The 15,340-nt window shown below is 43.2% G+C and overlaps 1 protein-coding gene across 2 annotated transcripts in view; it reads left to right on the top strand.

Annotated features, from left to right (window-relative positions):
- Positions 1-5,198: 5,198 nt before the first annotated feature.
- Positions 5,199-15,340, top strand: part of TRIM29 (tripartite motif containing 29) — a 49,422-nt gene continuing 39,280 nt past the window's right edge. Inside the window, exon 1 of one of the 2 annotated variants that reach the window (XM_070623317.1) lies at positions 5,199-5,531. The gene's annotated coding sequence lies outside the window, so the exon portion shown is untranslated. Of the gene's footprint in view, positions 5,532-14,816; positions 15,004-15,340 lie in introns of those variants that run through there. The other variant, XM_070623316.1, reaches the window with a different exon arrangement.

Raw genomic sequence — 15,340 nt, 5'->3', positions numbered from 1 at the left:
TGAGCCTTGCAAATACCTCAGCTTATTGCCTGGAGGCAGTTTCCAGGTCACAGAACAGGGAGAGAGAGGCCAAACCGAGCCCGGTGGTCTCAATGAATTGAGGAGGAAGGGGCTGGAGCTCAGGGAAGCCAGGGTGCTGAACTTGCAGGCAGGGTACCAAAGAGGAGGAAGCGACACAGAAAGAGACAGAGCTCTTTCTGTGATCTGCAGAGGTGTCCCCTGAGTCTTTGACTGGCTATTATCTACAATATGTGAGAAGAAATGACTCAAAGCTGGGGAAACGATGACCAGAAAGGAGTGAGCAAAACAATTTCTGGAACCCACACTGAACTTGGAACTTGTATTCCCACCACCAGAATTGAGAGACCTTAGAATCCATGGGACATTGGGTAGAATGCTGAGAAGGGTGTTGCCTTAGGAGTGGAGCTATCTAGTCTGAAGGCTGCTGTGGACCCACTTTAAAGAAGCTTAAACACGTGGTTTGAGAGGCTCCAACTGATTAAAAGTCACTTAGTGCACCAGAATAAGGTCCAACACTATGAAAATGGACACAATACAATCTAGCACCCAACACATAAAATTTACAACACCCAGCATTTAATAAAAATTTCCAGGGCTGGCCCTGTGGCTGAGTGGTTAAGTTCACGTGCTCCGCTGCAGGTGGCCCAGTGTTCCGTGGGTTTGAATCCTGGGCGTGGACATGGCACTGTTCATCAAACCACACTGAGGCAGCGTCCCACATGCCACAACTAGAAGGACCCACAACGAAGAATATACAACTATGTATTGGGGGTCTTTGGGGAGAAAAAGGAAAAAAAAAATCTTTAAAAAAAAAATTTCCAAGCATATAACGAATTAGAAAACTATGACCCCTATTAGGAGCTAAATCAACCAATAGAAAAACAAATACAATAAAATTAGCTAATGTATATTAGAAGAGCTATTATAAATATGCTTCATAGGTTCAAGAAGGTAGAGGAAAACATGAACATAATGTGGGAGAAATGGATAATATAAAAACACCAAAGTGGAACTTCTAGAGATGGAAATATATATTTGAAGTAAAAAAATACATTGGAAGGGACTAATAGTAGATTAGACACTGCAGAAAAAAGGATCAATGAACTTGATGATCCAAATCCATAAACTATCCAAAATGAAGGATAGAGAGAAAAATACTGGGAAAAAAATGAACAGAGATTCAATGATATGTGGAACAATGTCCATCAGTCTAATATACATTTAATTGGAGTCTCATAGGGAGAGAAAGGGGGAGAGAGACAGAAAAATAGTGTTTGAAAAATTCGTGGCTAAAATGTTCTCAAATTTGCTAAAAAGTCTAAACCCACAGATCCAAAAAGCTCAACAAACCCAATTAGAATAAAAATAAAGAAAACTACATCAAGGCACGTTATAATCAAATTTCTGAAAACCTGTAATAAGAGAAAATCTCAAAGCAGGCAGAGAAAAAAGACAAATTGTGTACAGAGAACAAAGATAAGAATGGCAGCAGACTTCTCATCGAAAATACATAAGTCAGGAGACAAGAGAGTGACATCTTTAAAGTACTGCAAGAAAAAACAAATAAATAAAAAAAAAATGCCTGCATCCTAGAATTCTATACCAAGTGAAGTATCTTTTAAAAATGAAGATGAAATGAAGGCTTTTCAGACAAACAGAATATGAAAGAATTCATTGTCAGCAGAACTGCATTGCAAAGAAATTTAAAGGAAAGTCTTAGGCAGAAGGAAAATCATTCTAGATGGAAATTTGGATCTACAAAATGGAATGAAGAGCACTGAAAATAATACATTATAAAGTCTAGAACAGCCACTGAAAATAAAATAAAGAGAAAAGCTGATGTGCCACTTGTGGAGATTAAAAAGAAATCCTCAAAAATCTGATTAATCCCAAAGAAGGCAGAAAAAAGGGACAAAATGAGCACAGAACAAATGGGACTAATAAAAAGCAAATAGCAAGGGGTAGGTTTGTACCCAGCAATAGTGATAATTACATTAAATCTAAATGGTCTAAACACTCCAGTTAAATGGCAGAGATTGTCAAGTTGGATAAAAAAGCAAGACTCAGCTACATGCTATTTACAAGACATGCACTAAATATAAATACACAGAGAGATCAAAAGTAAAAGAATGGGAAGATATTTGCCATGCAAACTCTAATCAAAAGAAATCTGGGCTGGCTATATTAATATGGGTCAAAGTAGACTTCATAGCAAGGAATATTACCAGGAAGAAAAAGAAATGTTTCATAATGAAAAAGGGATCAAATAACCAATAGGACATAACAATCCTATATGTTTATACATTTAATAACAGCATTTAAAACTATATAAAGCAAAAACTGATAGACCTGAAAGAAGAAACAGATAAATTCACAATTATAGTCATAGTTTTCAACTCTCCTCTCTCAGCAACTGATAGAACAAATCGAATATCAGTAAGGGTATAGAAAACTTGCACAACAGCAGCAATCAATTTGATCTAGTTGACATCTGTAGAGCATCCCACCCAACAACAGCAAAATACACATTCTTTTCAAGCATACGGGGAAGATTTACCAAGTTAGACCACATTCTGGGCCATAAAACCAGTCTCAGTATGTTTAAGAAGTTTGAAATCATACGAAGTATGTTCTCTGACCAAAATGAAATAAAAGTAGAAATCGATAACCAACACATATCTAAAAAATCTCCCAAATATTTGAAAATTAGGCAATAGGCTTCCACATAAATCAAATCAAAATGATAATTAGAAAATGTTTGAACTGAATAAAAAATGCACACATACAACGTATCAAAAATTGTGGGATGCACCTAAAACAGTGCTTAGATATAAATATGCAGCATTAAATGCTTATGCTAGAAAAAAATGTCCTCAAATCAATCATCTGAACTTCTACCAAATGAAACTAGAAAAAGAAGAAAAAATTAAATCCAATTAAACTCCATGAAGGAAATAGGAAAGACGAGAGCAGAAATCAGTGAAATAAAAGGAGATAAAAATCCAAGAAACCCAGAGGTTATTCTTTGCAAAGTATTTTGATTGCCTCCTATTCGCTGAGTTGGTGAGGGAGGGATTGTGGCCTTCAGTTAAGGGGGATGGGGGAACACACAACACCTGGTACCAGATGGATGCAATTGATAGGAGTTTATTAGTCACGTATGCTCACAGCCAGGGGAGGAGGACACTGCATGCCATGCGGGGCCACGTAGGGGTTGCACTTGGGAACAGAGTGAATAACCAGGGGCTGTTGGGAGGCAGGGTTTGTGGTACCAAGAAAATGAGGTGCCCCACAGTTCCCAGGATGTGATTGGCATGTTTGAATAATTCCATGGGCTGGCAGGGAAACTGAAACCTGCTATTCAGAAATAAGCAAAAACTGCACCTGGTTCTCTTGATAAAGTGGGTTATTTGGATAGAGGACCTTATCCACAAGAGTAGAGGGGAGGGGAACAGGGGGTAAGGCCAGATGAAGCCCTCCTGACTTCACTAGACGTCAAGGCAGCACATAATATCAGGCCTTCATTGTAGGGCTCACACCACAGAAAGATCAATACAATTGATAAAACTCTAGCTTGACTGATCAGGAAAATAGAGGGAAAATGCAAATGACCCATATCAGGAATGAAAGACAGGATGTCCTCACAGATCCTATAGCTATTTAAAAAACCTAAGGGAATATTATAAATAACTATATGCCAATAAACTTGGCAAGTTCGATGAAATGGACGTATTCCTTGAAACATGAACTACAAAGGTCACACAATAAGAAATAACTCAAATATCCCTGTATCTATTAAATAAATTGAAGTCATAGTTTTAAAAAAAACCTTCTTATAAAGAAAACTCCAGGACCAGATGGCTTCACTAGTGAATTCAACTCTTTGGTATGCTGTAAATGTTTTACACCTGCCTCTCCAGAGCAGGAAAAAATGCCCCTGGGCTGTAGTATTTGCCAATGTGACATTACCAATGTGACATCACTGATCATGGAGCTATACAGATAAGATAGTCATAAATATCCTCAAGAACACTGATATTAATAAAATGTAGCAAAAATATTTAAGAAGTGATGAGTACTTATTCAGTATTTATTACCTTTGTTTTAAGTGAAATTTATTTAATTTTTAATAACGGCTGAGTTTGACAACTGGTTCACAAAATTCTTAAAAATTTAACAATAGATTTGTTTGTTTGTTTGTTTGTTTTTAAAGATTGGCACCTGAACTAACGTCTCTTGCCAATCCTCTTTTTTTTTTTTCTTCTGCTTTTTCTCCCCAAACCCACCCAGTACATAGCTGTATATTTTAGTTGTGGGTCCTTCTAGTTGTGGCATGTGGGATGCTGTCTCAGCATGGCCTGACGAGCGGTGCCATGTCTGCTCCCAGGATCCCAACCAGTGACCAGGAAACCCTGGGCCACCGAATCGGAGCGTGAGAACTTAACCACTCTGCCACGGGGCCAGCCCCCAACAATAGACTCTTATAAGTCAGTACAAGCCAGTTCGGGTAGACCAGTGATTCCACTAAACATTTAAGGAAAAAACAACAGCAATTCTACAAAAACCGTTTTTGGGGAATATTTCCAAACTTATTTTAGGAGGTCAGCATTACCTAGATACCCAAACCAAAGACATTATAAGGGGAAAAAAGAAAGGTGCCAAAACTACAAACCACCATCCCACAAGAACACAGATACAGACCGGGGCCGGCCTGGTGGTGCAGCAGTTAAGTGCACATGTTCTGCTTCGGCGGCCAGGGGTTCGCCAGTTCGGATCCCAGGTGCGGACATGGCACCGCTTGCCAAGTCATGCTGTGGCAGGTGTCCCACATATAAATTAGAGGAAGATGGGCACGGATGTTAGCTCAGGGCCAGCCTTCCTCAGCAAAAAGAGGATTGGCAGCAGATGTTAGCTCAGGGTTAATCTTCCTCAAAAAAAAAAAAAAAAACAAAACCAGAACACAGATACAGAAATACTTAAAATTTTAGCAAAGAAAATTCAGCGGTATATAAAAAGGATAATAAACCATAGCCAAAAATAGCCTTTATCCCAGGAATTCAAGGTTGTTTTAATATGCAAAAGTCATCCTATACTTATCACATGTGGTAGGTAGAATATCCATTTTCTAATCCCAGAGCCTGAGAATGTGCCACTTTACGTAGCAGACGAGATTTTGCAGATGTGAGTAAGTTAAGGATTTTGAGATGAGGAGATTCTGAATTATGTGGCTGGATCCAGTGTAACCACAAGGGTTCTTAATGTGGAAGAGAGAAACCGGCAAGTCAGAGTCAGAGAAGGAGGTGTGATGATGCAGGCAGAGATCCAAGGGATGCCGTTGCTGGCACTGAAGATGGAAAGAGGCCATGATGCAAGGAATGTGGGGAGCTGCTAGAAGCTGGAAAAGGCAAGAAAATGGACTCTCTCCTGGAGCATCCAGAAGAAATGCAGTCCTGTTGACATCTTGACTTTAGCCTGGGGAGACCCATTTTGGACTTCAGACCTCCAGAATGGTAAGATAATCAATTTGTTTGTTTTTAAGCCAGTAAATTTGTTACAACAGCAATAGGAAACTAAATAGGAAGCCAACGCATCATGTAAAAAGTCTTAAAAGAAAAAAATATGATCATGTCAATTGATGCAGAGGAAGTTTTTGACAAAATTCAACATAGATTCATGATAAAATCTTGGCAAACTAGCAACAGAAGGGAACTTACATAACCTGGAAAATGGACATCTACAAAAACCCTACAGCTAACGTCATACTTACTGGTGAGAGACTCAATGTTTTCCCTCTCAGATCAGGAACAAGGCAAGGAAGTCTGTTCTAACTATATTCCCGCCTAGTTTTATTGGGATACGATTGACATACAACATTGTTTTAGTTTAAGGTGTACCACACAATGATTTGATAAATGTATATATTGCAAAATGATCACCACAATGTTTAATTAACATCCATCACCTCACATTGTTATAACTTTTTTCTTGTGATAAGAACTTTTAAGATTATTTTTAGCAATTTTCAAATATGCAGTACAGTATTATCAAGTATAGTCACCAAGCTGTACATCACACTCCCAATTTATTCATACTGTAGCTGGAAGTTTGTACCTTTTGACTACCTTCACCCATTTCCCCCATCCCCAACCCCCTGTTTTAACTATTTCTGTTCAACAGTGTACTGGAGGTCCTAGCCAATGCAATAATACCAAAAAAAAAAAAAAAGGAAGAAATAAAAGGCATGTTGTTTTGAAGGGAAGATTCAAAATTTTTTAAATTTATAGCCAACATGATTGTCTATCTGGAAAATCTTAAGAAATCTACAAAAAAGCTAAGGTACTAGAACTAATATGTGAGTTTAACGTTGCAGAATACAAGTTCAATATACAAAAATTATTTGTATTTCTATATACTAGAAACTAACAACTGGGAATTTATATTAAAAATAACATTTACAATAGCATAAAAATGTGAAATATTTAGGGACAAATTAGCAAAACTTATAAAGTACATTGAAAACCACAAAATGCTGCTGGGAGAAATTAAAGAAAATCTAAAAAAACAGAGATATGCCATGTTCATGGACCAGAAGACGTGACATTGTTAAGATGTCAATTCTCCCCAAAGTGATCTACAGATTTACTGTACTGCCAGTCAAAAGCTCAGCAAGTTTTTTGAGAAATTGCCAAGCTGATTCTAAAATTCATATAGAAATGCTAAGGGCTACAACAGCTAAAAAAGTTCTGAAAAACAAGGAAGAAATTTGGAGGAATTACTACCTGGTTTCAAGACTTACAATAAAATTACAGTAATTAAGTCAGTATATTATGGTATGGAATAGACATTTAGATCAGTAAAACAGAATAGAGAGTTCAGAAATAGAGTTATACCTACATGGTTAATTGATTTTTCACAGAAGTGCCAAGGTAATTCAGTGGAGGAAATTAACAGTCTTTTCAACAATTGGTGCTGAAACAATTGGATGTCTAAATAATAATAACAACAAAAGACCCTTGTCTTGTACCATAAAAAAACAATTAACTTGAAATGGTGCGTTAAAGACCTAAAATCTTTGTGACCTGGGTTAGCCAAGATTTTTTAGATAAGACACAGAAAGAAAGCATGACCCCCTACAAGAAAAAAAAAAATCAATATATTGGACTTCATCAAAATGAAAACCTTTTGCTTTTTAAAAGAAATAGCTAAGAAAATGAAAAGACAAGCCACAATGGGATAGAAAATATTTGCAAAACATGTATCTAACCTATCCTATAGGACTTGGATCCAGAATATTAAAAAACCACTCTTCCCACTCAAGAAGAAGACAAATAACCTGATTAAAAACTGGGCAAAAGATTTGGAGAGACGTTTCGCCAATAAATGTAAACAATTGGCAAATAAGCACATGAAAAGAAGCTCAGCATCATTAGTCACTAGATAAACACAAATTAAAATCACACTGAGACAGCACTATACAACCACTAGAATGCCTAAGATGTATAAAGGCTGATTATACAGTGTGTTCGCGGAAGAGGAGCAACTGGAAGTCCTGTGAGTTGGTGGGAATGCAAAATGGCATAGCCACTTTGGAAAACTGTTCGATAGCTGCTTATAGAGTTACACATATTATATGACCCGAAAAACTGCTCCTAGCCATTTACCCAGGGGAAATAAAAATAAACGCACAAAGATGTTTACATAAATATTCATAACAGCTTTATCTATATTAGCTGCAAATGGAAATATGCAAATATTCATCAAGTGGCGAATGGATAAATTGTGGGAGATTCATACAATGGAATACTATTCATCAATAATAGGGAACAGCTTATACAGGCAACGACATGGATGAATCTCCACGTTATGCTAAGTGAGAGAAGCCAGATGTAAAAGATTACGTACTGCAAGATTCTATTCATACCAAATTCCAGAAAAGCAAACTGTAGTTCCAGAAAGCAGATCAGTGATTTCCAGGAGCTGGGGGTGTGGAGTTCAAAACAGAGGAGCACAAGAGAACTTTGTGCAGTGATGGAAATGTTCTATATAATGCTTTTTATGGTGGCTACATGACTGTACACATTTGTCAAAAACTCATTGAACTGTACCCTTAAAATTGGTGGATCTTATGTAAATTGTGCCTTAGTAAATCTGATAAAAGGATACCATTAAGAAAATTAATAGGCAGGCCACAGATTTGGAGAAAATATTCAGAAAACATGTATCTGACAGAGAACTTGTTACCAGAATATATAAAGAACTCCTATGATTCAATAACAAAAAGAGAAGCAACTGCATTAAAAGTGGGCAAAACACTTGAACAGACACTTCACGGAAGAAGACAAGAGCATGCCAATAAGCACATGAAACATTGCTGCCATCATTAGTCAATACAGCAATGCGAATTACGACCACTGCACACTGGCTACACTGACTAGAAGGACTAAATTTTAAAAGCCTGACAACAACAAAATGTTGACAAGACTGTAGAGCAACTGGAATACACACTCGGCTGGTGGGAATGCAAAACAGTGTGATGACTCAGGAAAAAGTTTTGACAGGTTCTGATAAAGTTAAGCCTGCCCCTACTCTTTGACTAGCTGATTCCACTCCTAGGTATTTATCCAAGAGAAATGAAAACATATGTCCACAGAAACAAATGTTCATGGAAGCTTTATTTACAATAGTCATTTGCCGCCAACAGCCCAAATGCTCATCAACAGGAGAAGAATCACTAGACAGATTCTGACACATTCACTCTCTGGAACACTAGTCAGCAGTTTAAAAGAAACTACTTACATAAGCATCAGGATAGACGGATCTCAACAGCAACTTGCTGAGAGAAAGAAGCAAGACGCTCAAGAGGACGTATTGTGTTGTGCGTGAAGTTCTAGAGAAAGCAAAACAAATCCACAGTTAGAAATTTGATGAGTTTGGGATGGAGGTGGGTGATGGGATGGACTGCAAAGGAACATGAGAGAATTTTCTGGTGAGATAGTAATTTACTGTACTATAATAGAGATGTGAGTAACTTGGATCTAAACATTTATCAACATTATACAGCTAATATTTGTACATTTTCAAGTACGTAAATTTTCCTAAAAAATAGTAATGTCAAGGAATAATCCAAATTGAGTGGGTGAAAATCTAGTGAAAGGAGTACGGCGCAGCGTGATTATTGTTGAAGCCCGGTGATGGGTACATGAGGGTTTAAATTATCCTATTATGTTTACTTTGTGTATTTTTGAAGTTTTCTGTAATAAAAAGTGAAATAAAATAAAAGGAAAGAAAAGGATAATTATACCTCACGGAGCTGTTTGCTTTCATGAGAGACAATGTTGGGGAGAGGGTTTTGCAGGCTGGGAGATACATTTTGACGTGCGCTTTCTCCATTTGATCCGCCCCCCTCTTCCTGTCGCTCGCTCGCTCGCTCTAGTTCTCGCTGTGTCGCCTTCTCGCTCTGCTTCATCCTTCCTGCAGCTCTCTTTTCATTCTCCTTTCCACCTGCCTGGCGAGCCCCCTTCCCTCCCGGCTCCATCGTCCTTTCTGCTCAGTGCCTCTGGTGGCTGAGGTCTGAGTCAGGGCGTTATCTTTTTTTTTTTTTTAACCATTTCTTTCTGTCTTTCTTTTTTAAATTGAGGTTACACTGGTTTATAAGGTTATATAGATTTCAGGTGTACATCATTATATTTCGACTTCTGTATAGACTGTGTTGTGTTCACCCCCAATACTCTAGCTGCCATCCCTCACTGTACCTTTCACCCTCCCCCACCCACTCCCCCTCTGGTAACCGCCAAATTTCCGACAAAGGAGCCAAGAACATACAATGGAGAAAGGAAAGTCTCTTCAAGAAATGGTGCTGGAAAAACTGGACAGCCACATGCAAAAGAATGAAAGTAGAGCATTATCTCATACCATACACAAAGATGAACTCAAAATGGATTACAGACTTCAAATGTAAGATGTGAAACCATAAAACTCCTAGAAGAAAACAAGCAGTACGTCCTTTGACATTGGTCTTGGCAGCATCTTTTCAAATATCATCTCTCCTCAAGGCAAGGCAAGGAAAGGCAAACAAAAGAAAAATAAACAAATAGGACTACCTCAAACTAAAAGCTTCTGCATGGCAAAGGAAACCATCAACAAAACAAAAAGACAACCCACTAACTGGGAGAAAATATTTGCAATTCATGTATCTGATAAGGGGTTAACATCCAAAATATATAAAGAACTCATACAACTCAACAACAAAAAAATGAATAACCCAATCAAAAAATGGGTAGAAGATATGAACAGATTGACTTTTATTTTTATTTCTCCCCAAAGCCCCAGTACATAGTTTTATATCCTAGTTGTAAGTCCTTCTAGTTCTTCTATGTGGGATGCCACCACGGCATGGCTTGACAAGTGGTGCATAAGTCCATGCCCAGGATCCGAACCAGTGAACCCCAGCCCCTGGGGTGGAGCTCGTAAACTTAACCACTATGCCACTGGGCTGGCCCCCTAGAGACTTATTTTTAAAGAAGATATACAGATGGCCAACAGGCACATGAAAAGATGTTCAACATCACTAATGATTAGGGAAATGCAAATCAAAAACTAGGGTGTCATCTTGAAGCTGTGGCTGCACGTAAGCACCCTGCTTTGGGGAGGTTATGGAAGGCACCGCTTCACATCTCTCTCCTCCTCTCTTGCTACCCCAGCTCTGCTCCCTGATGTTGCCTGCGGGAGGAGGCAGTCTGCTCCTCTGCATTGCCGTCTAAGTGTCAGCACTGTAACAGGCTGGACAGGCTGCCTTTGCTCTGACATGTCTCCTCTACCTGGCTTCCCTGAAAACTGTCAGATTCGAGGGAAATTTGAGCTGACTTCCCAGCCCTGCAGCCTGGCCCCCGTGCTTTCTGGAGCCACCCTGCCCCACCCTGCCTTCTGCTGGGGTAACTGCCTCACAGTTGCTGTTGGCATCTCAGCCGTTGTACCCTGATTTGTTGTCGGCTGAGCGCCTGGCACTGCTCCGGAAACCTTGGGCCTTGGGGCAGGACCCACAAGATGCCTACAGTCTGCTCTCTCTCTTGTTCTGTTTCACACATCTATTTTCTCAACAGGTATTTATCCTGCACCCACTGTGTGCTGGGCACCATGTGAGACACTGTGGCCGCAGAGGTGACCTGGACTCACGGCCTGGTGATGGAAGTGGAGTAACAGATGGTTACAGTGCAGTGTGACCAGGGCAGCTACTAAGGCACTAGGAGGAGCTGGGAGGGCACAGGGAGGGGTCACTCAGCCTGGATTGGGGTGAGGGGGTGATGCTTGGAGGAAACGCCAAAGAAGCTAAGACCCAAGGTGGGTGGAGTGGCAAAGGAGAAGCATGTGAAACAGCCCCGGGGTGAGTGCTCATTGGCGGGGCCTCTGGGAACTGCAGGAGGTTCAGTCTGGTTAGACTCTGGGTGTGAGGGGTGGGTCTACCCAGCAGATCAGGCCTGGAGAGCCCAAGAGCTCCCCTGCCAGAAGCTGCCATGCCCAGCCTCCCTGTGCACCCCTCCCCCAGGGGGGATCAGGGCGACCCCAAGGTGGGCGGGGCCGGCCTCCTCTGGGCTGCACAGGGTTTGGGTAGGATGGCGCCCAGCTGGTGCCTGAGTGCCCCTCTCGGTTTCCTTCTTCCTCCCCCACCGGTCCTCCCTCCCCAGAGCCCGCAGGCTGGGCAGTGACTCAGGCGGAGCTGGCTTGTCTCCTTCATGTGACTCACGCCTTCTGCCTCGGTGGGGTTAGGCAGCCTCCTCTGCCCCTTTTGCCTTTCAGGGAGGGCTCTGGCTCTGGCTCTGGTTGTGGTTGTGGCTCTGGGGCTGGGGCTGGGGCTGGGGCTGGGGCTGGGGCTGGGTCTGGCTCTGGCTCTGGCTCTGGTTCTGACTCTTGGTCTGGGTCTGGCTCTGGTTCAGCTTCTGACTCTGGGGCTGGATCGGGCTCTGGGCTGGATCTGGCTCTGGTTCTGGCTCTGGGTCTGACTCTGGCTCTGGGGCCGGGTCTAGTTCTGGTTGTGGCTCTAGTTCTGGTCAGGGATCTGGGTCTGGCTCTGGTTCAGGTTCTGGGCCCGGCTGTGCCCACGGGTGAGGCCATACCCAGGGAGTCCGGCCTCGGCAGGGCCGGGAGAGCAGATTCTGACCTCACAGCCCTCTCCTGGGGAGGGACCTCCCATCTCTGAGCCAGGCTGGGGGCAGGGGTGGCCATGGGGTGATGAGACAGGCTGTGGAAGAACTTTCCAGGAGCCAAGACTGGAAAAACATGGAAGATGTGGAAAGAATTTTTAGAGACATCGAAAGGTAGCTGTCAGACTCTAAAATCAGTTAGCATGCTCTGCTCAGAAGGAAAAAATGACCAGCATAGTTTAAGGGATTAGAAGGAGGGTTCTGGAGTTACTTTATACGGAGTTCAAAACCCAGTTCTGCTACTTATTAACCTTGTGACCTTGAGCAAGTTCCTTAACCTCTCGGTGTCTGTTTCCTCCCTTGTAACGTGGGGAGAACGGCAGTACCCACCTCGTAAGATTACGGGAGGACTGAGGGAGGTAATCCTTGTGACGTTTAGCATAGTGCCTGGTGCGTGCTAAATGCATAATGACAATAATGCTATTTATTGTTACTGTTCTGTCCAATGGACAGGTGACATACCACCCACAGGGACCTACTCCTTCACTGGGGTTTACTCCTTCCATCCCCGGGGATGAGAGAGTGAGGGGGGTGCCCTCCACCACCCTCACTTAGTGGGAGAAATGTTCAGGTTTGGGAGCCGGGATACCTGGCTTCACTGATGAACGGTTGAGTGACTGAGGACAGGTTGCTCAACTTTTCAGTCTTAATTTCCTCATCAGTAGGATGGGGATAATGTTATCTGACTGGTTGCTAGTGAAGTTCGGATGGCATGGATGGACGGCACAGGGCTGAGTTCCAGCTCTGCTGTGTGACTTTGGGGAAGTTGCTTCTCCTCTCTGGGCCTCTGTTTCCTGTTTCCTTACCTGTACCATGTACCATGTACCAGGGAGAATTGGGGGATTAGGGATGATTTATGTAATGTGCTTGGTAGACAGTATGCCTTCAATAAAATGTAGTACATGGCATTGTTATTCTGCTGACGAAGAGGAGGAAGGAGGGGTCTGAGAGGGAACAGGCCAGGTCTGCATGCTCCTCGGGAGAGACAGCTACCTCCTGCAGCCTCAGGGTAAGAAGCACATCTCATTTTCCTTGATGTCTCCCTGAGATATGAGCACTGCCTGAACCGGGCAGGTTCACGTTCAGTCTGAGTGGAAGGGATGTGGAAGTAAGGGCCTTCAGAGGTCTCAGGAGCAAGCCCAGAGCCCGGGCTTCTCCCGGTCATGCCCCCCTCTCTGCTCCGTGGGGCTCAAGCTGCTCGCCCTCATAACCTCCGGGCCTCCCCACGGGCTGGGCGGGGGAGTGCTGCCCGGCCCCCCGCCACACCTGTTCAGTCTGCTCGCAGTGTTTTTTCCTTCCTCCTATCTTCCACGGTCTGGTGAAATCAGTTTCTAGATTGCAAACAGCAAGGAGGAGACCTAGAGGTCATCCAGTCCATTTCCTATCCCAAGGCAGGTCTGCAAATCACGCCCCCCAAAGGCTTCTAAAGGAGGAGGTGTTGTGTCTGGCGGGGCACACACCTGCTGTCTAACTTCAGTCAGTCCTCTAGCTGCGCTGTTAGCCTGTTTCCTTGGATTTTCTCCTCTAGAGAGGTGGAGAGAAACTGGTCAAATAACCCTCTTACGCCACCCCTTCTCCTGGCTAAAGAATCCTGCTGCCTTTAGACTTTTCCTCTCAGGTTCTGTTTTCCGAGTCTTATGATTCTCACTGCCCTTCTCCGTATTTTAGGATGCAAGCCTCTAATCACAGAATTCTAGAGCTGGAAGGTGCCTTGGTGGAGGAGAGCCAAGAGCAGAGGGTGGCCTTGCCCCACCCAGCTGCAGCAATGGGAAGGGAGCCCAGCCCGTTCCCCTCCCCATGTCCCATCCCTCCTCTAACAGAGTAAAGAAAGTGATGGAGTCAACAGAAGCGTGTTGGGCCATTCTCTGAGCTGGGCCTGTCCAGGCCTTTTCCCCATCGCCGCTTCCTTGATCCCTCAACAGCCTGCCAGGGAACTATGTTTAGCCTCCTTTTGTAGGCAAGGAACCTGGCTCAGAGAGATTAAGTAACTTGCCCAAATTCACACAGCAACTGAGTCCTAGGGCTCCTCCACTCACCCCACCCCCCACCGCCTGATACTGTCACCCCAATCCAGGGGCACCCACAGAGCCAGTTCCACTCTCTCACCGAAAAAGTCTGGCAGAGCTCCGGGGAGGCCAGAGCCGGGCTGCAGCAGGAATCGGTCAGGATTCTGCACAGAAACAGAACCAAAAGGGTGTATGTTTATACCCAGAGATTTGTTTCAAGGAATTGGCTCATGCAGTTGTTGGGGCTGGTAAGGCAACATCTGGAGGGCAGGCTGGCAGGAACTCGGGCTGGATGGTACAGATTCGAGGCCAAATTTCTTCTGCTCTGGGAAACGTCAGTTTTTACTCTTAAGGCCTTTCAACTCATTTGATGAGGCCCAACCGCATTATAGAGGGTAATCTCCTTTACTCAGAGTCAACTGGCTGTAATGTTAACCACATCTACAAAATAACTTCGCAGCAACACCTGGATTACTGTTTGATTAAATGACTGAGTATTAGAGCTCAGCAGAGTTGACACACAAAGCTAATGTCACACCCTCCTTTATGGGTGTTAATGGGGAGCCTTGGGGAGAAGTCAGCCTGATCCGGTGGCATTTTGTCTGGAGTCCTAGGCAAGTGTTGGGAAGGTGCCAAGCCAGGGACTTGGGGATGGCAGAGCCCTCTGTGGGCCTCCCCCTTACAAAGCATCATAGGTCAGTGTTATCCCGTCAGATCCGGACCTGACCCCCTTCCTCTGGGGAAGCCTGGCCTTGCTTCTGCTCCCTTGAGAGCTACAGGTAAGATTCAGTGTCTTTTGGGGGCAGAAGTCTTGGAAGGAGCAAAGGGCAGTGCCCGCAGCGGGAGTAAGAGGACTGTTACTTGAATCTGGGGGGACCCAGTCCCTTAGGGTTAGGGACTGCACCTTATTTTCTCTGTGCCCCAGAGCTGGGACCACGGCCCACTGGAGATGTGCTACCAATATTTTTTCCTTTCTCTTCCATCGCCCTCCCAGGGAGGGGCCGGAAACATTCTAGGAGGTGGAAATCGGTCCTTTTTAAAAAGTTCTTCCAAGAAGGGAATTCATAGTAGCAGAAACAGTACTGCTCAATCTAGAGAGTTCTTCTTAATATGTAA

Source organism: Equus przewalskii, chromosome 6, assembly GCF_037783145.1.
Source record: "Equus przewalskii isolate Varuska chromosome 6, EquPr2, whole genome shotgun sequence".
Taxonomy (NCBI): Eukaryota; Metazoa; Chordata; class Mammalia; order Perissodactyla; family Equidae; genus Equus; species Equus przewalskii.
Note: the sequence above shows the minus strand (reverse complement) of the source record. Positions and strands in the feature narration are given on the sequence as shown.